Source organism: Bos indicus, chromosome 29 (assembly GCF_029378745.1).
Source record: "Bos indicus isolate NIAB-ARS_2022 breed Sahiwal x Tharparkar chromosome 29, NIAB-ARS_B.indTharparkar_mat_pri_1.0, whole genome shotgun sequence".
In the NCBI taxonomy this organism is placed as follows: Eukaryota; Metazoa; Chordata; class Mammalia; order Artiodactyla; family Bovidae; genus Bos; species Bos indicus.
The window spans coordinates 7,627,019-7,654,860 of NC_091788.1; the positions used below are offsets into that span (position 1 = coordinate 7,627,019).

Genomic DNA, 27,842 nt, shown 5'->3' on the forward strand with positions numbered 1-27,842 from the left:
CCATGGCAATACTGTGAGTCCTGTTGAGGTAGTATTCAACAGGGTTGAAACAATTTTTCCCACACTGTTCATTCTCTTGGGAATAGCGGTGAACAATCAGAGTCCAAGTCATTGATAATGATTATTGCAGATTATTCAGCAAGGGTAGAATAACTGCTGAAAGAAATAGTCCCCAAATTCTAGTGACTTACCTCAAAATAGAACTTGCTTCTCGCTTGACATGGAAGTGTAGGTCTGTGGATGGTCTCTGATCCATAAAGTCACTTGGGCACCCAGATCCTTGCCTCTTGCCTCTCATGCAGGTCTTCCAGTTCTCTTTATTTATCCAGTGATGCAGTAAAAATGCTAGGATCAGACATGGGGGGCTTTGATGAGCTAGGCTTGGATGTACTTGCTGCTTATCCCTTCCACTCCAGCTTCACTGGCCAGGACTTTAGCACTGGTTTTATGTAATTGCCGGGGGAAATGAACAAAGAAATCATATGTCCTGGAGATGAGGACAATAAAGCTACTGGTGACCATTTGAAGTCTCTGACACACAAGGCAAGTGAGGTACCAGAATGCTTTGCAGTATAAGAAAAAAATAGACATGGGAATTTTTCAAGCTCAGTTCATATAGTGACATGATGTATTTTAACATCTTAATCTCTCATTTCTCCTCCTAAAAGCTGATTCATGCCTCCACCTTCTTAACTTCCTTCTCACTTAATGCCCAGTCTCCCCTCTTATCTTATTCCTGGCTTCATTCTCGGTTGTACATGAGCATTCATGTTCCCCATCAACTTTCAGCTCTGTGCCAAGAGCTCACTTTTGTGCTTGAGTTCACTCCCTCTACAGAGATCCATTCCACACCCGTGCTCAGGCAGTTGGCTTCCTCTGCTGTTTTCTTTGCCTTTTCAAAATTCTACTCACTCTTCCTTCAAGGCTCAGTTTAGTTCAAAGGACACTCCTCTAGGAAGCTTTTCCGTAAACAAATACCTGGGCTGGAGACACACTTTTTGATTCTAAATCATCCCTTTATTTATTTTATTCTGGGTTTGTGAACTCAAGAAATTTAAGGATCTTTTTTCATTCATTAGCAAGTGAGTAAAAATACAAAATGAGTTGTTTTACATAAAAATGGTCAACTATTCAAACTTAGTATATAAAAGTACAAAGTATCTAGTGTATAATAGATACTCAAATATCCTAAACGATAGTTTTTCTGCTCAGAACTTTTTTGGCATTTTTATTTTATCAATCCTTTCATATATTACCACATTTCTCTTGAGTTATTGGTGTCTAGGTACTTGTTCTTGCTTTATACTGGATTCCGGATCATGAGCACATGTTTTTTTTCTTGTGTGTGTGTGTGTATGAATTCTTAAACGTACTGAGCACAAGTATTCCTGGAACAGATCCAATAAATGTGTTTTCATCAAAAAAGTTCTGGGAACCTCATCCCAAAAGGAGATGATGAAAAGACTAAAGCTAACGTGTTAAGTATAAGAAACACAAAAATTCTTTAACAAGAAAGTATAAGCAAGCACAAAATATATTTCAGTAAACATGGAAATACTATAAGAACCCTATAATGTTACACAAATTACAAAGGATTATTATTAGAAAGTAGAATAAAATTGAAGTTAAAAATTTGTATTTTTTAGTTGCCATTAAGAGTCTAGCTTATAACTGCTATTTTAATGCTTTCCATCCCAGGAAGTGAGGCAGAATGATTCTCTCTTGGGAGAAATTGAACTTGTTTGTTATTTTCCACCAAAAAATTGCTTGATGGAGGCAAATAAAATTCTTCAACTACTCCTCTTTCCTACATACTGCATGAAATCCCCATGCACATCTGGTTTCAGCAAATAGAGAGAAACTTCAGCATGAGACAAATTATGCCTATGAACAGGAGAGAAACGTGACAAAAGATTCAGAAATTGAGGGTCCACAGCAAAACAAGTGGTCTTCAACATATGTTGTATATTTCAACTACGTAGATTTTTTTCCACCATACATGAAACTGAAAAAAATAAATATAGCAAACCCTTGCACTATATGTAATGTTCATCTTTGTATAGATCTTGTTTCCAAATTTGCTTTTCAGGAAGTTGATTTATAGCTGTGAAATTGCTGTTCCTTTTGTATTTCTAAGAAACTAAAAGTTATCAAGTTATCCCATGGAATTAAAAACTGGGCCTCAAATAAAGAATAACGACAACTAAAAATATTTCATGCCCTCATTTTTTGAAGCCTTGAAGCATTTATTTTAAAGAGTTCAAGTTATGGCCCTAGTTGAAAATAGTTCTTTCATTGCCCTTTTATTCCATAGAGCATTAAACTAACATAGAATCTAGGTTGCTTCTGATTAAGTAAAGACTGGAGGAAACAGAGACTTTTCAGATTTAGAGATCTCCCGCCAATGCTAGGGACTTTTGTAGTTAAACAAAGTGCAAGAGTATCAGAAATGTTTATATAATCTAGCTAAAGTAGTGGAGAAGGCAATGGCACCCCACTCCAGTACTCTTGCCTAGAAAATCCCATGGATGGAGGAGCCTGGTGGGCTACAGTCCATGGGGTCGCTAAGAGTCGGACACGACTGAAGCGACTTAGTAGCATCAGCAGCAGCTAAAGTAGAGTATGATAATGAGCAGTAACACATGTAGGGCAAAATGTGTCTGCAGAGTGGTCACTCTTTTATATACATGCACTGGCGTTCCTTCAATAACAACGACATATTAAGCTCCCACTCTGAGTGAAACCTTGCTGAGAGTTGCTTTACAAATTGCACCTGTTGACCAGAGTGCAATCCCCCAGCCCCTCCACCACTCACCAGACACAGACAATTTCATAAAAGACATTCTGGAACCAGTCATTTTGGGAAATGATATGGCCAGCTAAGTCTACCAACCTACTCATTTGGCCTTTTAGATACTAAGTCACTCTCATCCATCCACTTGTTCAAAACTATTCAAAAGTATGCACTGACTTACTCTACTAAGTTAGGCATTTCTTTAAGGGAGGCAAAAGAAATATGATTCCTATTCTCATAGTACTTCAGTAGAAGAGATGGTAAGTAAATAGTTGCCTGAATACCAAAGAGTTGTTGACTGAAATAAAGAGTATGGTAGAAAAGTATCATATCCTTTAAGAGAGACTAAGAGTGAGGTTTAATTTAGTTTGAGAACTTAGGTGGAAAAAAGAACTTTAAGAAAATAGCACTTAAATTGGGTATTTAGGAATGATTAAGAGTTAGTCAAATAAGAAATGGGAGTAGAGAGTACAGTATTCAGGAGGAAGCTTTCAAGTTGAATGTGTCTAGGCACTGAGAAAGTGAAAGGGGACCAGGGAGGAAATAGTACAGCAAATAGAGGAAGAGCCAGATCATGAAAGACTCAGTACATCTTTCAGAGAGGTTTTAGACATTTTCCTAAAACTACTGAAGACTAAAAAGTTCAGATTTATCTTTTGAAAACAATCACTCTGGTTGCTGGTGAGATGAAGGTAGATGAGGGGCTCCAGAGAGGCTATGTATATTAAACAAGAGAAAAATGACCGTCTCTTGAACCACAGTGGTGGCACAGCTGAGAGATATTTCTCACCAAAAATAGAGAAGACTTGATCTATGTATAATATTGCCTAATACAGTACTGTATAAAACAGAAGGTAATCTGGAAATTACTTAAAGGACCACCTATAATGTTAAATTTGGTAATTCTTAAGGTAGATTACTAGGAAGTGAGTAAAATAGTAATATAAATCTACATTTATTAACTGGACATATGCCTATAACATGTTGGGTAAGACAAGTGTGTACTATGAACCTGGATATATTATGAAGGTCAAACTAAGAGGGTTTGCATAAAGAGATACCTAAAAAATTGGCCATAGAAGATGAAATTTCCAATGATTTGTAATTACTTCTTTAAATGTTTTTGTATTGTTTGAATGCTTTACCATCAGAATATACAACATTTACAATCAGAATATTCACTAAGGCTTTCTGTATTTTCATTTTAATAACAACAAATGAAGCTAGAGAAGACTTAATGATCTCGGAGTCACCTCCAAAATGATTCCCAGTGAACCTCACCTCCTGATAGTCACGTGCTTCTATAAGCTACTTCCATATTGAGTCGGATTGGCCAGCATGACCAACAGAATGTTACAAAAATGACAGTGTATGACTACTGAGGTTAGATCATAAAAGGCATTGCGACTTCTGCCTTGGTGTCTTAGATCACTCTTTTTGGGGAAAGCTAGCAACTGTGTCATGAGTACACTCAAGCAGCCCTTTGAAGTCTATATGGAGAAGAGTGGGGCTTCACATCAACAGCTAGGACCAACTTGCAAACCATGTGAATGAACCAATTTCAAAGTAGATTTTTCTGCCCCAGTCAAGCTTTCAGATCAGTGCAGTCTCAGCTGATATCTGACTACATCCTTAAGAGAATTCCCAAGCCAAGCTGCATCTGAATTACTGAATGACAGAAATGGTGAGATAACATAGGTAATTGTTGTCTTATGGAGAAGGCAATGGCACTCCACTCCAGTATTCTTGCCTGGAAAATCCCATGGATGGAGGAGGCTGGTGGGCTGCAGTCCATGGGGTCGCTAGGAGCCGGACACGACTGAGCGACTTCTCTTTGACTTTTCACTTTCATGCATTGGAGGAGGAAATGGCAACCCACTCCAGTGTTCTTGCCTGGAGAATCCCATGGACAGAGGAGCTTGGTGGGCTGCTGTCTATGGGTTGCACAGAGTTGGACACGACTGAAGCGACTTAGCAGCAGCAGCATTGTTGTTTTAAACTACTAACTTGTTACATTGCAATAGACAGTTAATAGGGTGACAGATTAAACATTATAACTGAGAAAGGTGGAGCTATCAAGGATAATTCCTAGATTTCTGGCTTGCACAGCTGGTTTGACATGCTTTTATAGATAATAGAGGGAATGACCTATTTTTGAAGGTAGAACAAATTTTGCTTTATTTTGTATGGATCTGGGGTACCTTGGGACATCTAGTAATTATAAATATCAGGATTCTTAGTTGCAAGCAAAGTAAGCAAGCTTTGTCTGGTTTATACAGAAAATAACTTGCTGGGGAAAAAAATCTTTGGAAGAAAATATGGAAAAACATCTACATGAACTCAGTTGTTTCTTAATTAGGACAAAAAAGCACTGAACATACAGAATAACTTCAAAATTTTCTTCTTTAAAAAAACTTTTTTATAAAAAGACATCAGTAAGAGAATGAAAAGATAAAAGCAACCCACAGATTGAGACATGATATTATGTATCTCAAAGGAATCTTATCCAGAAAGCATAAAAAAACCTACAAATAGTTACATGCATATGTTAACAAAGCAATATATGCAGAATATACAAGAAAACCTACGAATTAATGGGAAAGGCAGAGCTCTCAAGAGAGAAATGATCATAGGCTATCCAAATGGAAAATATACACATGAAGAGATGCTCAATTTCATTGCTGCTAAAAACTGAATGTTTATATCTTCCCTCCAAATTTGTTTATTGAAACTCTAATCCTCAACATGCTGGTATTTGGAGATGTGGCCTTTGGGAGGCGATTGGGTCATTAGGGTGGAGCCCTTATTATGTCATTAGCATCCTCATAAAGACACAGAGACCTTGCTCCCTCTCTCTCAACCATGTGAGGATAGAGGGAGAAAGGGGCTGCCTATATGCCAGGCAGTGGGCCCTTTCCAAACACTGGATCTGCAAAAACCATAATCTTAGACTTAACCTCCAGAACCATGAGAAATAAATGATTTTCATTTAAGCCACCCACCCGGCATATGGTGTTTTTGCTATAGCAGTCAGAACAAAGACAATTGCTTATAAAGGAAATCTGAAATAAGTTCATTCAACAAACTACCTAGTCACCAAAGTGGCTAAAACGTAAATGTTGACTTAAAATGTTGATGACAGTACACAGGAACTGGGGTGCTTATACACTTTAACGAAAGAGTGAATTGTAATAATCACTTTAGAGAACTGTTTGGAAATGTCTAACTGAACATTCAAAAACCCTGTGACTAGCAATTCCACTCATAAATAGGTATCCAATTGAATTGCCTACCTATTTTCACCAAAAGATAAATACAGGCAAGTTCAAAACAATACTGTTGCAAATAATGGTGGACACAGTCCCTCTCTGGCAACTACTCGGATGTATACAGGAAAATGGATTAATAAACTGTGTATTCTCACCTGATGGTAAATATAAACCAATAAGAATGAATAAGTCGACAATCACCTGCAAAAATGAGGGTGAATCCCAAGTATATAATGTTACGTGAGAGAAGTCAGACGCCAAGGACATGCATTATATGGAACTATTCATACAGAGTTCAAATCTGTGGTTTCACAAGTCAGGGTTCTAGTTACATTTGTCAGAGAGGCTGTGAAAGGAAGTAGGCGTAAAGGGTGCTTCCGGGGGTGTCGATTACATGTTCATTATTTTTTAGTTTGCACTCATTTCATTAAGCCTAACCACTTAGAATTTGGTCACTTGTCTGTATCAGTGTTATGTTTCAGTAAACAGTTTGCAAGCAAAAGAAATGTTATCTAGTGGCTCACAGAATCACCAGTCTGGTAGAGAGCCAGGTCCATGAATGCAGATTCAGCAACAATGGCCAAAACTATGCCATAGAACTGGTCCTTGAGAACCCACCCACAGACACCGTAGACTGCGCCCTGACCTTACGAACTCTGAACACTGAGTCCTGTCACCAACTCCACCATAGCTGCTAGATCATTTTTCCCCTTGACACCGTGGCCAGAGGAAATGTCTCACAAATTTTGATTCCTTATGTCACCAGTTCTCCATTCAAAGTCTGTGACACATACATCAGATTGACGGATCCTATGACATGTCTTCATTTGCTCCCCATTTCCCAGGAAATGTGGAAAAACAAGGATATGGAACTTCAAACTTTTATTGCAGGACGAGGGCTATCTCCCTTAATTTTCTCAAGTAAGAAAAGAGGGTTCCCATACTGGGAAGTTAAAAGCAAGTCCAGTTTTAACTATAATTTGTCATGTGGTAGCAGGGATTTGTCAGGAATCTGTAACTTGAAGAAGAAATCTTGGCTTTAGATAAAAATTTGGAATTACTGACACATAACTATTATTGACCCCAAGGGATGAATCATATCATCAAGAATATAGAAAGATAAGAGAAAGAGATTTCAGGTCTGTCTCTGAGGAATTTCAACATATGATAGAAAGTAAACAAGGATGAGCTGGCAGGCTGACAGGGAGGTCAGGAGGAAAAATAGAGTGGGGGGTGTCACAGAAGAGAAGGGGGTCCTTCAAGAGGGAGGGGGAATTTAATCGGGTCAGATGATGTCAAAAAGATAATTAAAACCAGGTGCCAAAAAATGTACATTCATTATAGAGACATGAAGTTACTGGTGAGTATGATAGTGCTGTTTTCACTGCAGTGACAAGATTCAGTTCAGTTCAGTTGCTCAGTCGTGTCCGACTCTTTGCGACCTCATGAATCGCAGCACGCCAGGCCTCCCTGTCCATCACCAATTCCTGGAGTTCACTCAAACTCACATCCATTGAGTCGGTGATGCCATCCAGCCATCTCATCCTCCATCGTCCCCTTCTCCTCCTGGCCCCAATCCCTCCCAGCATCAGAGTCTTTTCCAATGAGTCAACTCTTCACAGGAGGTGGCCAAAGTACTGGAGTTTCAGCTTTAGCATCATTCCTTCCAAAGAAATCCCAGGGCTGATCTCCTTCAGAAGGACAAGATAGAAACGGGAAAGACAGATTAGAATAGACTGGAAAGAGACTGAGGGAGGGGGCAAAGAATGAAGTCAAGAATAAATAACTATTTTGAAAAGTTTAGTGATGAAGGAAAGTAGCAAAACTTTCTTGACTGCCTCTTCTGTCTCCAATAATAACATACGGCCTGTCATACCTTATATTTCATAATAATTTATAACCCAGGACAGTGCACTTCTTTTAAGATACTGACTTCCCTCCCTAGAAACTCTTTAGGGGGCATTCCTGTGTTCATTTTGCTTTTCATACTTTTACGAACTAAGGGGTTGAAACAATAAATGTTTTTAAATAAATGTACCAATGTTTTACGGTATTGATAAGATTTTCACAGGGACCTTGAAAAGTACATGGAGAGGAAACTGAGACTCATAATGTTTTCACATAGCTGTGAGTGGAAACCAAGATTCAAATTATGCTACACTAACTCCTGAAAATTTTCACATGTACGTATGCATTACATTATTCTCACGGTCATGATTCTTCATTTCCAGGTATTGCACCTTCACGCTTAGGCGCAAGGAAGGAAACAAAAGAAGATGCCAAGAACCAAAGAGGTATGCTAGGTAAGCATGCTACATTACATTAAGGACATACTGCTTTCTGGAAAGATCCTCCCAGTAGCCCCTAACAATATCTTCTTGGCCAGGCTACCAGCAATAAAATGGAGATTGTGACACCAAGTTTTCTGAGGACGTGGTCATGCTGAATAAAACTGAGGTTGTGCTGGTACTGAAGAAGGCAAGAACCAATAGTGGGCACATGACGAGCAGCAACTGTCTCAGCACATAATCAGAAAATCAGATTGAAAAATTAACACTGAGAACATTCTTTGTCAGAGGTATGAATACAACAGACAAAATTTTCTACACCAGTAGAATGGAGCACTCTTTTCTCTGTCAGTTGAATGCCTGTTGAAGTGCGGTTGAAGTATTATGATACTGACAATTTCATTCGCTGCCTTGACATGACTCAGAGGGTCCCCAGGGTCTAGCAGTTCCTTGCTTACCCAATATGCCTCCTGCCGAGCAGGAAACTCTCCTCACTCAGCTGGTTCCCCTGGCAGCTGGACCAGCTGCACACTACCTCAACCTTGCTGCTCTGCTTCCTGTAATCTGGGAAATTTTTCAACCTAGTCAGTTACATTCTCCTGCAGGAACCAAGGGCATCTATCTTCATCCTCTAAAGCCTGCCTCCCACCACCCCTTCTTATTCACTCTCCTCCCAAGTGCGATCCTTGTGGCCCTACAGGGCCAATAATGTCCTTCTTCCCCTGCTGTGAGTGCATGTGACTAATAAACAGCTGTTGATCTTATTTGTCCAGAGTTGGGTGTCCTGTGTTTGATTATCTCGTATTACTTAAGGTAGGGAAATCCCTCCTTCATCAGCAGAATGAGTAGAAGGTGATCTAAACAGTGGAACAATAGAAAATTGCTAAAATGTGACATATTTGACCTGAAAAAATGAAAAGTTTATATGATTCAGCCTAATAATTGGCTTACATTAGTGACCATGCCATATCAAAGCAAGAAATTCTTAAATCTTGAAATCATTCCAGTTCAATAAGATGATCATCCTGGGCATGTGGAAAGAGACTATATGAAGGAGCCAACATTCCTCTTGCTCTCTCAGAAAGTAGAACATATGGATTCTGGAATTTCTCTTTCTCTCACTCTTGATCTCACTCCATTTCTGTATATAAATATATAAATTTACATTTAGGTATGTGTGTATAGGGCTTCCCAAGTGGCGCTAGTGGTAAAGAACCCGCCTGCAATGCAGGAGACATAAGAGAGGCAGGTTTGATCTCTGGGTCAGGAAGATCCCCTGGAGGAGGGCATGGCAATTCACTCCAATATTCTTGCCTGGAGAATCCCATGGACAGAGGAGCCTGGTGGGCTACAGTCCCTGGGGTCGCAAAGAGTCGGACCCAACTGAAGCAACTTAGCACACGTGTGTGTATATGTATGTATCTTGCTAACTGTTTCTCTGTATCTCTCTTCCCAGTGTGTTTGATTAATGTCAGGTAGCTGCAATTCCTTGAGAAACCATGAATATTGTACCCACCATTGTAAAAGTTGATTCATGCTTAATGGGAAGTTGAAGAGTCTTGTGAAGATACATATGATTGTTGTAAAGTTGTTATTCTAGTATTACAAGTTTGAACATCTGTTTAGAGGAATTTAGGGAGAATCGGGGAATTAAATTATTCTATTGTTCTGGAAAATAGTTGAGAGAGCTGTGTCTTTCTCAGGAAATGGCAAAAGGAAGCAACCAGAGGTCTATGACACAGTGGACATGATGAACACCTTCCAGTTTATGGGCTTGAAGACTCCCCATCTTAAACACTCTACATGAAACAAGATAGTTAGAGAGAGAAACAGGGATAGAGACATTTCAAAAATTCTGAGGGAAATTCTTCTAGTCTAAAAACTGTCTTTAGTTGCTTTTGAATGATTTCTTCAGAGAATATAGACACCATCCCAAATGAACAAACAGAGTTTGAACATCAATATTTCTGCCTTTCTTGTTCAATCACTCAGTCGTGTCTGACTCTTAGCAACTCCATGAACTGCAGCAGCCAGGCCTCCCTGTCCATCACCATCTACCAGAGTTTGCTCAAACTCATGTCCATTGAGTCCATGATGCCATCCAACCATCTCATCCTCTGTCGTCCCCTTCTCCTGCCTTCAATCTTGCCAAGAATCAGGGTCTTTTTCAATGAGTCAGCTCTTTGCATCAGGTGGCCAAAGTACTAGAACTTCAGCTTCAGCATCAGTCCTTCCAATGAATATTCAGGATTGATCTCCTTTAGGATTGACTGGTTTGCTGTCAAGGGCCTCTCAAGAGTCTTCTCCAGCACCACAGTTCAACAGCATCAATTCTTTGGCACTCAGCCTTTAGGAGAGGTGATTAAAAGTGATCTGATTACGGTTGTCCATTGGTAGCTGTGGGGAATTAGTTTCAGGACATGCTCCCATCCTCCCTGTGGATATCAAAATCCGGCTCTCAAGTCCTTTATATATAATGGCATGGTACACTGGGCCCTCGGTATCTGTTGGTCCAACCGCCTAGATTCAACCAACCACATCTGTTGGTTCTGTTGGTTGAACTGGTAGAGGTGGGACTCGTGGATGCAGAAGATCAAGTGTACTTACCTTTGAGCATCCTGTAGTCTTGCCTGTGGACTTTGACTTTGGGGCAGATTTAATTTCTGCTTCCCTTTCCAAAGGAGATATGCCAGTTCAAGTGTCTAGATGGCTCAAGGGTGCAAAATAAACCTACCTTCAGCAGAGAACTGCAAGCAATGTACATGATATTTAAACACTGATAAGTATGTTCTCAGTGAAGCATTTAAATGAAAAAATTATTTGACTTGTTTTTGTATTTTGACATTTTTGTTGCATTTTATTTAAAAGATTTATAAAAAAAAATTGTCCTCATTTCTTGAGGAACACATTTATAAAAGAGCTCTGCTTCTTGCTATTTTTCAGTGTGCTTTTTGTTTAATTAATTTAAAAAAAAATACATTTATTGAGCACCCTGCTAGTTACTGGGCTAAGGATAGGGGATGCAAAAAGTGATAAGGCGTTCAGTTGTGTTTAGAAAGTGATCATGTCTTTTTCATCTTTATAATCCACCAGAGTGCCTCATTTATAATAGACATTCCAGAAATTTGTTTGACTGAATTTATCAGGATAGAATTACATTACCACGAGTATTCTATTAAATGCCGTTACTATTCCTACCAGTTGAGCTCTGAGTGGGTGGTCCTAGAAAATCAGGATCTACTAAGGATACAGAGAAAGCAGGAAAGTGCCATGGGAGTTACAGCCCACCCTGAATAGTAGACATCATCTGAGAATAATAAGTAACGAGTCTGACATGGGATACGTTATTTGTTGCACTGTGCTGTGTGCTCAGTCCTCAGTCATATACAACTCTTTGCGACATCATGGACTGCAGCTCACCAGGCTACTCTGTCCATGGGATTTTCAAGACAAGAATACTGGAATGGGTTACCATTTCCTTCTCCAAAGGATGGTCCCAACCCAGGGATGGGACCAGCCTCTCCTGCACTGGCAGGTGGATTCTTTACCACTGGCATCACCTGGGAAGCCCCAGTGTTATTTGTTAGGAATCTTCCATCTTCTCTGCTAGCCCAGAATGATTCACTCAGTTTTGAAAAGGAACATAGCGATAGTTGTCCTTGAGTAGCACCTCATGAGATATAAAAATAATGGTTTACTACCAGGAATATCAGTGGAATAGAGACACAGAAACCGTTTATGGGTTTAGGTCATTTGTCAAGTTCCTAGATGGTAATCCAACCCACAGGTCCCCAGTGAAGGGGGATCTGAGAAAAGAGAGCTGTGTTGATGCATATATATACCTCTGCTTTGACCTCACTTGACTTAATGGCCTCCAACTCAACAATACCTGTTTCCTAAAACAAACGGTTTACAGATAAGGCATACTGATGACTCAGATTTTACATAGGAAAAAAATAATTGTAGAACAGAAAATCAGCATTAAGCTGACCAAAATTGAAGGAACAAATGTTTATATCATGAAATATCTAAAATACAGTAGAAGTTTTTAAGGAGAAATGAAACACATGGAAAGAACTTGGCAAAGCATTAGCAATCCTGTATTTTACAAAACAGTAAAATAAAACAATATGCACTAAAAGGAAATCTTTCACATTCAATTAACATTTATTGTACCCATTGAAGGGAACACCCTTGGAAAAGATATCTCAGAAATTAAAGCTTTAGTCAGGTATGTGGACCACAAAAAAAGAGAAAAAAAAAAAAAAAAACATAACTATCAGGGTTACACTACACTCATAGTTTCCTATTTCATTCAATGGGTTTTCATCCATTACTGTTATTTTTTTATTCTGATGCTCACACTGTCCCACATTTGGCCTGTGGGAGCCCATTTTAGCTGGCTTCCGCATCATTTTGACATGTCTCCATCACTCCTTGAGCACATCTTTCTTTCTCTCAGAACAGGATATTTGTTCCAGCATCGTTTTGTACTTTCCCGCCCTCAGACCTGGAAACAGCTATTTCTCCAAGGAGTCCTCATTCCGCATGGACCACACACCTTGTGCTGTGTGGCACAGTGACAGGAATCAGGCACCTACTTGGCAAGGAGGGTGTGCAGGGGGCTGGGTTCCCAGGTTGACCTGAGAACTGTTGGTTCCAATCCCCAGCATGCAGACGCCCTCTTCACCCTGCTCTGGCTTCAGCACCCTGTGCGGGACCATGTCCCCCCACTCTTCGGTTCTGGTATCATCACTGTAGCATGCCCCCATAAAGATGCCCTCCTTGCCCCCACCCCGACCCCAAGTTCTGTCTCCCCACTTTGTGCCATAGTGGCCTTCTTCCTGCTATTGGCTCCATGTCATGATTTCTGGCCTCAATTATTCAGGAAGGCAAAGGAAGAAAAAGGAAAGAGAAGAAAAAAGATGTAAAGTGGGGAGAAGAGTAAGAAAGAAGCTAAAGAGGAAGAAAAAAGAAAAATGAAAGATTTGGGGAAAAAAATAATAGAGCCATACAATTTAAGGAGACCTTAAGGATATGTATCCAGTGATCCTCAATTCAGTTCAGTTCAGTCACTCAGTCGTGTCCGACTCTTTGTGACCCCATGAATTGCAGCACACCAGGCCTCCCTGTCCATCACCAACTCCTGGAGTTTGCTCAATCTCATGTCCATTGAGTGGATGATACCATCCAACCATCTCATTCTCTGTCGTCCCCTTCTCCTCCTGCCCTCAATCTTTCCCAGCATCAGGGTCTTTTCAAATGAGTCAGCTCTTCGCATCAGGTGGCCAAAGTATTGGAGCTTCAGCTTCAACATCAGTCAGTCTTTTCAATGAATATTCAGGACTGATTTCCTTTAGGATGGACTAGTTGGATCTCCTTGCAGTCTAAGGGACTCTCAAGAGTCTTCTCCAACACCACACTTCAAAAGCATCAATTCTTCAGCACTCAGCCGTCTTCACAGTCCAACTCTCACATCCATACATGACCACTGGAGAAACCATAGCCTTGACTAGACGGACCTTTGTTGGCAAAGTAATGTCTCTGCTTTTGAATATGCTGTCTAGGTTGGTCATAACTTTTCTTCCAAGGAGTAAGCGTCTTTTTATTTCATGGTTGCAGTCACCATCTGCAGTGATTTTGGAGCCCAAAATATCTGCCACTGTTTCCACTGTTTCCCCATCTATTTGCCATGAAGTGATAGGACCAGATGCCATGATCTTCATTTTCTGAATGTTGAGATTTAAGCCAGTTTTTTCACTCTCCTCTTTCACTTTCAACAAGAGGCCAGTGATCCTAAGTCTAGCTAAATATTGGAATCACTTGGAGAACTTTTAAAAATTAAGATCATGAATGTCCTGGTAAAAAGACTGTTATTTATCCATGTCCCCCGATGCCCTGTTTATGATTCCTTCTAGTGCACAGATGTTTTCAATCTGTCTCAGATGGGGCAGTGCAGTTTCCTTGAGCTTCAGGGGAGTGTGTGTGTGTGTGTGTGTGTGTGTGTGCAAATGCAAAGGAAGTGGAAGGGGATCCTCCTAAGGAAGCTTTCTGCACTTCCAATTCAACCTGCTAAGAATGGAGCTATAAATATATTCTCTGTATTTGGCCTCTATTCAGTATTCCTGTAAAAGGCTTTTTTGGCTTTAAAATGATGATAAAGCATTGTATTACAGTATTTGCCTTCTTTTAATCATTGTATTTCACCTTTACTATAATCAAGACAAATTCTGGAAATACTCAAGGATTCTTTTAGAGATACAAGCATTCTTCTAACAAAAATTACTTGAATTGGCTAATCTCATTTAACATTGTATCTAGCAATACATAACTTTTCATAATATTTTGTACATAGTTTAACAGGCTTCATCCTTTCATACAAAGGGTACATTTTTACAAATGCATTCTTTCTAAAACAAATCTAATATTTTGGAAACAATGATGCTTAGAAAACTATGTGCTACCTAAATCATGGCAAACATTATAGCTATGGCTATTTTTAAATCACAAAGCAGGTGAAGTACAGTGATGTATACATACTGATGTGTATACATATAAATGTGTGTATGTATATATATATGTATATATACATATATATCTTTTTACATCACAAGGACATTAGTTTAATGAATTGTCTGACTCTCTGCAACACTATGGACCATAGCCCACCAGGCTCCTGTGTCCATGGAATTCTCCAGGCAAGAATACTGGAGTGGGTTGCCACATCCTTCCCCAGACAAACCTACTTAGTATGCTTCTGAGATAAAATGATTGTGAGAGATGAGACAATTCAGATAAATCAATCAGAATTTGATGAATCTGAAAAAAGTATAAATCACCTGAAGCGAGGGAAATCAGGGAAAACTTCATGAATGAGTAACATTTGTTTGGTAGGGTAGGTAAGTTTTCAAGCGTTGGTACAGTATATGAAAGAAAGAGACACAGAGAACCACATCCTTGGTTGTTGGCAAATTTTCACTGGAACATGATTAACAGAGGAAATAGATGCACGGATGCTTACACATGACCTAGAGTCTCAGGCCTTATCATCAGAACAAGAGGTTTAGATTAAATACAGAATATAGTGTATTGTATTTGAATCGGAGAAGGCAATGGCACCCTACTCCAATACTCCTGCCTGGAAAATCCCATGGATGGAGGGGCCTGGTAGGCTGCAATCCATGGGGTCTCTGAGGGTCGGACACAACTGAGCAACTTCACTTTCACTTTTCACTTTCATGCACTGGAGAAGGAAATGGCAACCCACTCCAGTGTTCTTGCCTGGAGAATCCCAGGGACGGGGGAGATTGGTGGGCTGCCCTCTATGGGGTAGCACAGAGTCGGACACAACTGAAGTGACTTAGCAAGATAGTGTATTTGAATAGATGAGTGATAGATCTAGATATAAAATTCAGGAGAATTAAACTTGTCCCATCAACAGTTGCAAAATGACTTAAGGAGAGCAGAAATAATGGATGAAATTGTCAAACTCAAATTACTTATTAAAAATCTACTTTAAAAGTTGTTCTCTATTCATTCAATAGATTTTTATTGAGGACCTGTTATGCTTCAGGAACAATGTAATATCAATTTGTTTTCATGTCATCTGCTAGTTTATAGGCATTATTTTTAAGATTAAAAAGGATAGCCTACATCTTGGTCTCCAAACACCATACTTCGCTAAATGGAGGAACAAGCGCTCAAGGGAGAAATAACTAGCTGTAGAATCCAACAAAGGAAGAGAAAAGATGTTCCTAGAACATCTAGTGGTAACAGAAAGTAAGGTTGCTAAAGAAAGATGTGTGTGTGTGTGTGTGTGTGTGTGTGTGTGTGTGTGTGTGCGCATGCGCTCTGTCACGAAGTCAGGTCAGCTCTTTGCAACCCCATGGACTAGTCCACCTGGCTTCTCTGTCTATGGGATTATCCCAGGCAAGAATATTGGAGGGGGTTGCTATATTCTCCTCCAAAGGATTTTACTAACCCAGGGATCCAACCCACATCTCCTGTGTCTCATGCACTGACTATGGATTCTTTACCACTGAGCCACCAAATAATGATCGGTCATGTCAAAAGGGCACAGGGGTCAGCTTTAAGTGGTTCCTCCTGGCCAAATCAGGAAAAACTGAAACATCAAAACAATGACAGCAAAGGATTATAACGCTTGAATAAAGAATCTGTGAGTCTTCTCTGATATAAACAAAATAGGTAAATATATAAGGGGATAACGAAAGTTCTTCCTTATAGTAGAAAGCTGCCAAACAAATATATAAGGAATGATGGAATTAAAAATTACAACTTGTCAAGCATCATAATAATAATTGATTTGGGCAAAGTGCATCACTAAATCCTAAAGCTAGCAGGCACAGTTTGAGGAAAAATACAATATTTACATAGACACACAGTTCCCCTGCATGGTAAATTACGTACAAAGGACAAGGGTATAATTTTCAGCAGAGAAATGTGGCAGACAACCAAGGAACTAGAGACTTGTAATAATAGTAGTTCCTTCCTTTATAAAATTAACTCTTAAATTTTTAAAATTATTGTTTCATCTCATAGCATCATCAGAAACCTCATTACTTTGCAATGTCATGTGTGCTGGGAGAAAATAGCAATGGTGTATAGGATACTGTGGATTGATGATCTCTGTATCTACTTCAATCACTTTCTAGTATTGTTGAGGCCGGAAAACTGAAAAATCACTTTTTCCATATTCCCTTGACACTAAGATTCTGCATATGCGTATGTTTTACAAACCAGATGCACAAGCTTGAAACCTGAATTTAAACTGGGTTAATATAATGAAGGGTCTTCCCTGATGGTTCAGTGGAAAAGAATCTGCCTGCCAATGCAGGAGATGCAAGAGACACAGGTTCAATCTCCGAGTCTGGAAGATCCCCTGGAGCAGGAAGTAGCAATCCACTCCAGTATTCTTGCCTGGAAAATCCCATGAACAGAGGAACCTGGTAGGCTACAGTCCATAGGGTCACAAAGAGTTGGATCTGACTGAGCAACTGAACACACACACACACACACAATAAAACAGAGAGAAGGGCCAGGTGTGATGGATATGTTCTGCTGATGTGACTTACAGCAGAATAGAGAGTTTATAGATCTGACTCTAGCAGCAGCATCTTGATTTAACAGGAAGATTCTTGACTACAATGGGAAGAGCAGCACCTGTAGATTTATGGGCTTTTTTAAAAAATTTTTGGGGGGCACCCTGGTGCTGTGTGGGATTTTAGTTCCCTAACCAGGGGTTGAACCCTCACCCCCTTCAGTGGAAGCACAGAGCCCTAATCACTGGACAACCAGGGAAGTCCTGAAGTACAGTTCTATGCTGAAGCTTTGGGGGTCATTGATAGAAGTTCAGACTAAACTCTGTTACATTATTTATCCCCAGATTTTTCTAGGTCATTTAATACAAGTTAGTAAATTTCTTTCTCTTTGCATTAGCTACAGTGGACTCAGTACTATGCAATCAAACAGACACAATATTGAGTAACAAAAGGAGAACGTGCCTTGAAAGAGTTGTGATAATAGTCAAAGTCAAAATCTCCCAAACTGATCTGAAAATGTTAGTGATCTGAGAGATATCTAAATAGGTGTTTAAGTATAATAGACTTCTTTTCCGTAGGACTTCTCAAAAACTTTAAGTACCCCATTTGTGTTGTAAATCACACTGTGCATCGTTTCCCCAATGTGTTTCACTAGGAAATTATTCATTTCAGGGGAAACTTATTATCAGCTTGAGAAACACAGACAGAGTTTGTGAAACATTGGTCTAAGTAAAATACCCAGCACTCTGAGCCAAAAACCTTTGCTTTTGTTCCAAGTCTATTTGTTCTAAGCGATCTGTTATTAGACTTTTTGTTTCCATACGCCTTGTTGTCATGCTGCAGTAGGCAGTTTTCTGGCTAGGGCTATCAATGTCCAACCAGTATAAAAAAATATACTCTTATTTTATAAGTTGACAGCATTATTTATTTGGACAAAGTAATTTCAGTTTGTCTAGAATAGCAAAAACCAGACACAAAAGGATGCCCAGCTTACTGTATGATCCCAAAGAAATCAAAGTGAAAACACTAAGATAAATATATCTTGTCTTCTTTATTTCTTAGCTTATGTGTGGTTCCAAATGAGTTCAATGGGGATGAGAATTTTACAAGAGTCAGGTAAGTGTTTTTGTGGTGGGTAGTATTTGAACACTAAAGCTTATAAATGTATAGGCTTGGGATTAGCCTTAGCTTTGCAAAATTAATGACATTTTTCGTGAACTGTGATAAACAGTCTTATTTTCTAGAATAGATGGGAAAATTAATTCAGCCTAGAGTGCTAGGAAAGACTTCTTCATGGAAGATGTGATGTTTGATGTCTAGAAGGCTTATTAGAACTTGAGTTACATAGTGTAGGGCAAGCATGCGTGCTAAGTCACTTCAGTCATGTCCAATTCTTTGCAACTCTATGGGCTGTAGCCCACCAGGCTCCTCCGTCCATGGGATTCTCCAGGCAAGAATACTGGAGTGGATTGCCATGCCCTCCTCCAGGGGATCTTTCCAACCTAGGGATCGTCTCCTGCATTGCAGGAGGATTCTTTACCACTGAGCCACCAGGAGGAAGTCCATATAGAGTAGGTGGTGGTTTAGTCACTCAGTGATGTCTGACTCTTGTGACCCCATGGACTGTAGCTCTCCAGACTCCTCTGTCCATAGGATTCTCCAGGCAAGAATACTGGAGTGAGTTGTCATTTCCTTCTCCACATGTAGGGTAGAGTGGAATGTAAATAAGATGATTGAGGGTGGGTCAGTGTGATTACAGATGCTGGATGTAACTTCTGCATGTCTAATGGATTCTGAAAATCACAATCAAGGCTTTCAACTTGGCAATATGGACATCATGTGAATTAAGTGATTAGAAAAGAATCATAACGTGGAATGTCATTACTGCAGTTAATTATCATAAATAAAATTCATGCCTCCATCTTAGGCAGGGCCCATATGTCTGGCCTTAGAGTCATAATTTTTCTGCATTCCTGCTCCTTTCCAAGATGTTTTTTGTTTTTCCTCTCAGTGTCAGGTCTTGGGCAGGAAAGAGTTTCCTAACCATCTCCCAGTAGTAACTGAACTCTGCTGTGTCAGTCCAGCAACCAGGGTCCAGGAGCTTTTCTTTCACCTTTCCCAAAGGCAGAGGTCTTTTAATGCTACACTTCTCCCAGGAGAAGAGGATTTTTTACCCCCCTAGGTCCCAGGACTGGGAGAGTTTCCTATTTTTCCTTGGGAATAGATAGTTTTCACATCATCACTTTCACATAAATAGAGGACCTTTCTCTGGGCCCTTCATGTTGGAGAGGGCACTACCCCTCTCCCAGTTGGCTTAAGAATTGTGTTTTATATGAGACACGTTTCCAGCCAAGTGAGAGGTAATTTGCAACTTTGTCCCAATGACAACCAATCACTAATCAATCACCTGCGCACTAGTTTCACTGAGGGGGAGTCTCTGCTGTTTTCAGCCCTGCACCCGGTCTTACACCACACTTCTGGTGGCCTGGACACAGGGGGAGTTCATGCTAACACACACGTTCCATTCCACAGGCCAGGTTCTTGCAGTCATTTTAAACTGATAGGCTATCCTACACACTGATTTTCAGCATTTGGTAGCTGATTTCCTCTTCAACTGCTTTGATGACAGCAAAACTGTCCTCTACTGTTCTGTCAAAGATAAAATAGTTCCTTAGTCTCATCTCTTCTCAGAGGTGTATGCCATTCGTTGAAATTCAGTTGCTTTGCCTTGAAGTCTCAACTCTGGGGGGAGTTTGTAATTTCCTCAGTTCTGTCTCATCACAAGAAAAATTTGAAGCAATGGCCAGACCATTGTTAGAGCCCCATGTAATTTCCTCGAATAGGCCAGTGTTACAGCTCCGGGTTGCAGCTCAGTTTTATTTAGAAAACAAAGGAAAATGTATCCTCGAGGCGTGAGGGAAGGTCAACCCATAAGGTGCAAAGAGAAAAGAGGCCTCCGGTTCAATTTTGGCTCCTGTTTTTATGTTTTTGTCCTCCCCACGAGCCTGCCCTATGTAGACTGGGCTAGCCAGGAGGGCTGTTTGTTTTACCTGAGGTCCTCACTCCCATCCTTGGACCTTCCTCTGTTCTATTTCTGTGGGTTTTCCCCTTCTTTGTCTTTTAGCCACAGCCATTTTGGACTCCTTTTTCCTATTCTAACTACCTAACAGTTTCAAGAAAATTTATGATTTTGTAAATTACCTAACTTTTTCTTATTGTTAAGGCAGTACTGACGTTTGCTTGCCACTTCCTACATCCTAAGCAGAAATGGAAATGCTTGTCCACTAGTTTTCGCATCATCTGATGACTTATCTGAAATTGTCAGTCCTGTTGTAAATTTTTCTAAGTTCATCATCCTTTTCACATTTATTAATTGACATTTGAGAGCTTGTATTTTGGGGAAAAAACAGGTGGAAAAGCGTTCTTGAGTGTCAGTGAGTAAAAAGGAGGGCACCTCACATTAAGTTTCCTGAGATACATGAACTATGAAGAAAAAATAGGTACAGCTGTCAGTAAAGTTTAGGGATCTTGGAAACACCACTGATTCCTGGTTAGGTTCTGTTCATCTCTGTTTAGTTTTTCATCTGAAAAACAGGCAAATAGTACCTGTACAATTAAGTGATTAAAACAAAGTACAGGGCTTCCCTGGTGGCTCAGTGGTAAAGAATCTGCCTGCCACTGCAGGAAACACAGGTTTGATCCCTCATCCAGAACTACCCCACATGCCGCAGAGCCACGTATGGCCACGTGCCAGGACTAGTGAGCCTGTGCTCTAGAGCTTGAGAGTCACAACTACTGAGCCCACAGGCTGCCACCACTGAAGTCTGCGCACCCCAGAGCCCACGCTCCATAACAGGAGCAGCCCCCACAACAAGAGGCCCACACACTGCAACTGGAGAGGAGCCCCCCACCTCCACAACTAGAGAAAAGCCTGTGCAGCAGTGATGACCCAGCACGGCTGAAAATAAACACATAAATAAAATAAAGCTGTTAAAGAAATGAGTCACAGAATATTTTAAAAATTGAGTATTGTATCTGATGGAACAATGACTCAATTAACACTTAGTTTCCTTTCCATTTCCCTTTCCAGCCAGGATCTTGATTTATTGCAAGTGAAATGTGTTTTAAGGGTAGCAGTACTAAGAGATGTGTGAAGTGCTATCCTAACACCAAGGAGTTATTTCTTCCCAAGTGGGGAGAAAGTTGGAGAAAGTTACACAGGACAAATGAGCCTGTAGTACTAGAAAAGCACCACCTAATCCGTGTACTTGAAATGAGGGATAAAAATCACATTCTCACGCTGGCTTCCTCTTCATTCACATTCGCAGATGTAGCTGCTATATAAGCCTTGATGATAGTTTTAAAAAGCCTTAGATCCTTGAAACAAATCTTTCTTCATGAACAAACTCTTGTTGGTCCTGACTCTGGACTCTGCTGTTACGGTTAACACCGAGAAGATCACTCCCAGGTCCACCCCAAATGTCCACTCTTAAGAAACCAGTAGGTGGGATTCATGACCCTTTTAGGTATTTTATGTTCTACAAAACATCTCAAAGGCTGTCACTTGTCTTCCTCTTCTGTTTATTTTTTTTAGTAACATTCACTGGTATACCAGACACTAAGGAAGACACTGGGAATACAGCGGCAAGTGGGAATATATATCCCGCTCTGGGAGAAGAGTACAGATTAGGGAGAAGTCAGACAAATGAACTGGTCTTCCCCTGTGGCTCAGCGGTAAAGACTCTGCCTGCAATGCAGGAGCTGCCTCTTGCTCAGGAGACTTGGGTTTGATCCCTGGGTTGGGATGATTCCCTGGAGAAGGAAGTGGCAACCCACTCCAGTCTTCTGTCCTGGAAAATCCCATGGACAGAGGAACCTGGTGGGCTACAGTCCATGGGATCAAAAGAGTTGGATGTGACTTAGCAACTAAACAACAGGTAAATGAATAGATCTTCTTTCAGCGTGCTGTGGATTCCAGGCCCTTCTTCCTCCATGCTTCCACCTCTGAACAAACACCACCAGTAAAACATGAGCAGACCTCACATTTCAGTCACATTTGATGTGTATGAAATTCTTAGAAATCAAAAAAAAAAAAAAAGAAAGAACAACATTACGGTGAAATTATCTCTCTTATCTCTCAGTAAGAAATTCCTGGTTCTGGTTCAAAAAAAAAAAATAAAAAAAACTACAGAACCGGAAAAGTCAACGTGACTAATCCTGCAGAGAAAGAGACAGAACTTGGAGGCAGGAGAGCAAAAAGCTGACTGGTGCAGAATCAGTTGAGATGGCACTCTAAACCAGTTGGTATAATGTGGACCTCAGGCCAATGTGTTTCCTGTTCTCATGATTATGTGAAGTATCCTCCCTGGTGTAGATGAAGCGATTGCCTTGTTTTGTTTTCTGAGGCACTCCCACAGCTCTGCTGACTGAATCCCTAAGGAATCACACTCATCAGCTGGACTTCTTAAGTAGTGGCTGTTTCACAAATTCAATGGAACTATGAATACTTCAGTCATGCTTGACTCAAGCATACTCTTCATCTTTCATTTGTGGACTGCACTGTACTCAAAGAGAGGTGGAAATATCTTGGCACTTTGCTGTCAGTGAGAAATAAAGTTGGGGAGGAAGGCTCTTCCTAACTTCAAATATTCTTCATTCCTCGCTCATGAAAGTGAAACTACGGATCCAAGATCAACGGTTTTCCTATTTTGCAGTCTGGTGATTAAATGCATTCACAAGGTGGCCAGCCAAATTCAGCAGTTCATTCTGTGACCACAGATTAGTTTTTCTTGCATAGCAATGGGACTTCTGCAGACTCAAACATTGACAACATCATGTCTTTACTGGACAGGATCATAATTAACTATCCAGGCCCCTGAACTACATACTTCATCTCCACAGCTTTGATATCAGGAATGATGTAAGCCCTCCAATTTGTCAAAAGAAAAATCAAGTTTTTAAAAACTAAAGTTTTGGGTCAGAGGGAAGGTACTGATGCTTTAAGGAGAAGACCATGATTGAATCAGCTCTTTCAAGACTTCTTTTCAAGGAGATGCAGAAAAAATAGGTAGGTTTCATAACCCATGCCTCCTTGGACCTCAGACCCAAATTTTATTTATTCCTTAAAATTATGTGAAGCTGGTACAAGGAGAGAGCAGAGTTATAGCTTCAACAAAACAGACTTCTATAGACACAAAGTGGGGGAAAATTTTAGGATTTTAATTTAAAAAATAATGGAAATAAATGTCTTTGTCATGATGTATGTATGTACGTATAGTGGTAGGGAAGTACTGAAGTACTAGGCTCTAAGGGTTATTCTCTTAATCTCCAAGAGTGGTTACAGAAGTCTATTGATTTCTTCACAACTCCTTGCTAGGAGAGATTGCAAGCAAACTTGATATACATGATGAAAGTACATGACTAAACTAAAGTTTTACTAAAGAGTTTTGCTTTGGGACTCTATGGACCTTTGAGGCCCCATCTGAATTATTTCATCAGTCTCAAGCATGACTCAGTAAAAGTCACATTGAAAGTTATTTTATTCAAGAAAAATATATGAAATCTGGACATTGTACAAGGTATTATATTAGACTTTATTTGAGAGAGATATAGAAATTAAATATATTTATATATACCAGGTACAGATAAAGGAAGTGATAGAGAGGAAGAAATTCATAGAAATGATGGAGAAGAAGAAATCTGATCATTGCTGCCAGTGGAGCTGGATAAGGAAGAACCTAAGAATGTGAATTGGCTCTTGAAGGATGGGTAGGATTTGAACCTGAAGAGAGAGAGCGGGACATTCTGAATACAGGGAAGAATATGAGTAGTAGCGTGGCTCAGAGGCTGAGGCATATTTGAAAGAAAATATTTATTGGCATGTTTAGAAAGGAGGATTGAGGTCCAAGAATACTGAGCAAAGGCCAGGAATTTAACCACCAATGAGAACTGGAGTTATGCTCATTATAGAACAGTTTGACTCTATAAAACAGGATATACTTCTTTGAGTTTCTTCTTGATGAAATAAAAATTCATATTTTAAGGTAAGATAAGCAAGAATTAAACATGAAATTTTCTCTGCCTGTCGGAAACTCCTCCCTCCCCACCAGTGTGCATCGTCCATCTGCATAAAGCATTAATCAGGCCTCCTCAATGGCAGAAATACTTGCTCAAGCATAAAGAGCAGTTTTTCCTCTTCTGACACCACCCACGTAACTCCTTAAAAGATAACATTTCTTTCTCAATCCTATAAGTAGTCACAGTGATCCATCACTCATCTGGTATGTGCAGACATCTTTGGTAAACTTTATGTACAATGCCAACAGATCATTTCCCTTGAAGACGGCAATCGGGGTCAAACAGACTGGTCAGACAACTCAAGAAGATCCAGGCTGCGTCTAATGAACATTCTTAGTTTAAATACTTACCTGTGGTTTTTTGTTGCTAGGTATATTACTTGTATTCTTTTATTTTATTTTACTTTTTAAATTAACTAATTTATTTTCATTGGAAGACAATTACTTTACAGTGTTGTGATGGTTTTTGCCATACATCAGCATGAATCGGCTATAGGTATACATGTGTCCCCTTCCACCCTGAAACCCTCTCCCTGATCCCTCCCCATCCTACCCCTCTAGGTTGTCCCAGAGCACCAGCTTTGGGTGCCCTGCTTCCCGCATCAAACTTGCACTGGGCATCTACTTTACATATGATCTTGTATATGTTTCAATGCTATTCTATTTTATAAGATTATTGTTGCCCACATTACCAAATGTGTGCATGAGACTCAGAAAAAATTAATGATGGTTGGATACTTTAAATGACTGAACAAATACAGTTCTATAAGATCAATAATTGTAATAGTGTAACTCTAAGAGGGTCGATAAGAGTCGGACATGACTGAGCAACTTCACTTCCACTTTTCACTTTCATGCATTGAGAAGGAAATGGCAACCTACCCTAGTGTTCTTGCCTGGAGAATCCCAGGGACGGGGGAGCCTGGTGCGCTGCCGTCTACAGGGTCGCACAGAGTCAGACACGACTAAGGTGACTTAGCAGCAGCAGCAACTCTAAGATAATGGAAAAAAGAATAAGATGGAGTCACTTTCTGGACTATAACAGACCAGTGAGACCGGTGATCCAGAGGCTTTTAGAGCCTGTAACAGGGCCTCATCCAATAGTAGTAAACTGACTAACATAATAATGAAATTGTCTCTCTGTCTAGGAATGAGCGTTCTTAGGGACAAACTGATCATGAAATGCCTGCCAACTCTGGGTCAAAATGAAGACTGAAAGGGAGAGAATTATAAAATCACGAAGGCTGACACCATCTGGTTCTATAAGGACAGAGCCACTAGCTACTGCCGTCACTGACGCTACAACCTGAAGGGAATTCAGAGCAAAATCGAGATGAGAACCCTGTGCTCTGAGAAACTGAAAGATTTGGCTCTCTGACAGCTGGATGTTTTCAGGGGAAATTTTTATGAGCCTAATTTCCTGCATCTTCCCATATTCAGAAAAATAACTAAGATATCTGTTCCTCATGAAAGTTCTACTGGAGAGTGCCGCTCAAAACAGCTAACATTGGATATTATAAATCTTTTATATTTGGGGCAATAAAATAAATTTAATAAGGCCTCATGTTAAATTTTATGTTTTAATTCAAGTTGTAACCATTTAAAAATTGTTATTGATTACATTTCTTTTAGTAAATGGCTGTTCACAGTCATTCTCCATTTTTCTATAGGATTGTTTGTCTTTTATCATTAATATGCAAGATAGTTATTGAATGACAATGTATCAGAGCAAGAGTGATTTAAATAATATTATAGTGGTATTATTTGTCCCATAAAAGGGTTTTGCTTCATAAGTTGTAAAATATATATGTATTCATCAAAGTAATTTTCTGAAGATCTCAGATCAAGACTTGATTGATAGACTTATGATTATGAATAGAAATGAATTAAACTGTTTTTCTTAAAGAATTAAATACATCTTAAATAAGCTTAACTTTATTCCCAGTTTTCCATAACTACGGAGGCTTTATTGAATTGCAAGACTGAGAAGCTATATAAGTCCTCAAACATCTGGAAAAGTATCCTACAAAAAAAAAATGATGTTGTAAAACCTTCTCCTTCAGAATATAAGTAAATGTGTAACTTTGTTGTAGATGTACAAGTATAGAAAAGATCAAAATGTAAATAAGATTTTCGATGTGTTAGTTTTATTTGGGGGGATTTTTGTAGTTTTCGTTTTGGCTGCCCAGCATGTGGGAATCTTACTTCCCCAACCAGGTATCGAACCCCCACCCCCTACATTGGAAGCACAGAGTCTTAACCACTGGACAGCCAGGGAAGTCCCAGTGTTTTAGGTATAATAATCAGAATTTTGTGATAAGAGTTACTAACAGCTAAGCAGAAGATGGAAGCAATAACAATTTCAACATTTCTACAGCACTTTATAATTTTCAAAGAATTTCACATAAATCACTCTTGAACCAGATTAGACTAAGAACAACAATTAAAGGTTTTGGGAAAGCTTGAAAGTGCAGAGTGAGAAGGTTGAAATTATGAGTCACAAAAATAGAAAAGCCTTTCTTGAAATCTTATCTTAGCCTGTGTGCAAGAAACAGAGGCCTGTTGTGATGGGTCCTGACGGTATTCAACAGGGACACTGTCATCCCGGATGTCAAGGAGTAACAGAACCATCTATGGGTTGGCCAGAAAGTTCCTTCGGTTTTAAAACTAAAAATAACAGATACATTTTCATTTTCTGCAAGAACTTTGTTGAACAACGTTTTCAACATTTTGTTCCACTACCTTCTGCCATTTTTCAGGCAACTTCATAATTCCATCTTCCCTAAACTTTTAATCTTTTTGAGCAAAGAACTGTTTCAGGTGCTTTTTTTAAAGGCTTCCAGGGAATTGAAATTTTTTCATGAAGAGAATTCTGTAAAGACCTAAATAAATGGACATCTGAAGGTGCAATGTCTGGTGAACACAGCAGATGAATCAGAACTTCCCAGCCAACCTATAAGAGCTTTCACCTGGTTATCAGAGAAACATGTGGTCTTGCGTTATCCTGTTGGAAGATGACACATTTCCTGTTGACTAATTCCAGACACTTTTCCTCGAGCGCTATCTTCAGTTGGCCTAACTGGGAGCTGCACTTGTTGGAATTAATCATTTGGTTTCCTGGGAGGAGCTCATAATAGAGGATTCCCACCACAGACACACATCACCTTTGAATGAAGATGGCCTCTGGTGTGGTTGCTGGCGGTTCATTCCGCTTGCCCCACCGTCTCTTTCGTTCCACCTTGTGTATCAAGTGTTCATTCATGTCCGACTCTTTGAGACCTGCCAGGCTCCTCTCTCCATGGAATTTCCCAGACAGGAATACTGGAGTGGGTTGCCATTTCCTACTCCAGGGGATC

At 39.8% G+C, this 27,842-nt stretch overlaps 2 long non-coding RNA genes across 3 annotated transcripts in view; one reads left to right on the plus strand and one right to left on the minus strand.

Annotated features, from left to right (window-relative positions):
• The window catches only part of LOC139180622 (uncharacterized), a 31,521-nt gene extending 30,904 nt beyond the window's left edge, over nucleotides 1-617 (minus strand). The window contains exon 1 of the long non-coding RNA XR_011564859.1: nucleotides 192-617. This is a non-coding gene — a long non-coding RNA (uncharacterized lncRNA). The remainder of the gene's footprint in view (nucleotides 1-191) is intronic.
• Nucleotides 618-4,264: 3,647 nt separating this feature from the next.
• Nucleotides 4,265-26,021, plus strand: LOC139180700 (uncharacterized). Of its 2 annotated transcripts, XR_011564941.1 has the most exons (4): nucleotides 4,265-4,478; nucleotides 8,295-8,366; nucleotides 18,473-18,526; nucleotides 25,635-26,021. It is a non-coding gene; the product is annotated as an uncharacterized lncRNA (long non-coding RNA). The 2 variants fall into 2 exon arrangements; XR_011564942.1 differs by lacking the exons at nucleotides 18,473-18,526; nucleotides 25,635-26,021 and adding an exon at nucleotides 8,450-8,987.
• The last annotated feature ends 1,821 nt before the right edge of the window (nucleotides 26,022-27,842 follow it).